Raw genomic sequence first — 1,469 nt, forward strand, 5'->3', positions numbered from 1 at the left:
TTAAAAATTTAAAAAAATTTAAACGTATTTTAGTTTTTTTTTTTTTTTTAATCTTTTTATTAGAAGAACCACTGAACAAGATAATAGAAGAAGGGTTGACAACTTTGGAAATGTGTTTCATCTTTTGAAATAATCATGATAGATTTTGAAATATCCATGAATTAGTGGAGAGTAACTTTCGTTTGCAGTTGTGGTCATATTTTGCCAAACTTGTGTGCAGTTGTATGATCCATCCATGGAGATAGGGTGAGTAGAAAAGAAGACAGCTGCTCCGGAAGTGAACGGTGCTTATTAACTGAGGAGGAAGCCCACAGTGATGCTGCAGATGGAGTTGCTTGTGTATATAAAGGTGAAGGAGGCAGAAATGTACAGGTATTGCTAGGAAACTTGCTGTACAATTAGAAGCTGAGGCCACACTGTCAGCTAGTTAACTACACTCAAACAAGCACTTCTCCTGATGTATTTAAGCACATGCGGAGGGGTTGTGCTAAGGCACCCTTTTACCCTGCTCTGTTTATTTCTTAGTGTTTCTGGGGACCTTTTTTCTTTTTTTAAAAAAGATTTTATTTTTTAATTTTTTAAAAAAAGATTTATTCATTTGACGAGAGAGAGAGAGAGACAGAGCAAGCATGAGCAGGGGGAGAGGGAGAAGCAGGCTTCCTGCTGAGCAGGGAGCCCGACGTGAGGCTCAATTCCAGAGCCCCGGGATCATGACCCGAGCTGAAGGCGGATGCCCAACCGACTGAGCCACCCAGGCGCCCCAAGATTTTATTTTTTTTAAAGTAATCTCTCACCCAACATGGGGCTCGAACTCACGACCCCGAGATCAAGAGTCGCATGCTCCACCGCCTGAGTCAGCCAGGCTCCCCTGGAACCTTTTTTTCCACTTCAGGCCCTGAAGTCCCTGAGACACACAGACATTTTAATAGCTTCCTAAGAACCCTAAACTATAAGAATTACACAAAAAATTATCTCAAGAATCTAAAAAGTAACTCGCTTTCCACTGTCATTCTTCAAACTCCATCCCTTTCATATCTGTTCCTCACTTGGATCTCTTTGATTCCTGTTATGTAGGCTGTTTTCCTTCAGCCCTTCTGTTTCCTCTTCTGTGCGTGTTGTCCTTAACTGGAAGTGTGGATTTAGATAGAAAGTCCATACTGTGCTCTAGACAATGAGGATAAAACGACAAGATGAGATACTGCCTTTAAGAGGCTTGCCATCTACAGGTCGAGATGAATGTGTAAGGTGTAAGTACACTTAGGGGTTACAGGTATTTTACGAAAAGTGAGTACAAGGTACAGTGAGAGCCTGAGAAGAGAAGGAATGGTTGGTTTTGTCTGGATCTGTGTTGATTCAGGAAAGGCCTGATAGAACAGCGAGTCCTTGAGCTACATATTAGGGTATGATTGTTAAGTGGGTGGGTGCAAGGAGGGGTATTGAGTTGATGAAAAGTCCTTATTAGACACTTC

Source organism: Leptonychotes weddellii, chromosome 1 (genome assembly GCF_054177405.1).
Source record: "Leptonychotes weddellii isolate Sample4059 chromosome 1, ASM5417740v2, whole genome shotgun sequence".
Lineage (NCBI taxonomy): Eukaryota > Metazoa > Chordata > Mammalia > Carnivora > Phocidae > Leptonychotes > Leptonychotes weddellii.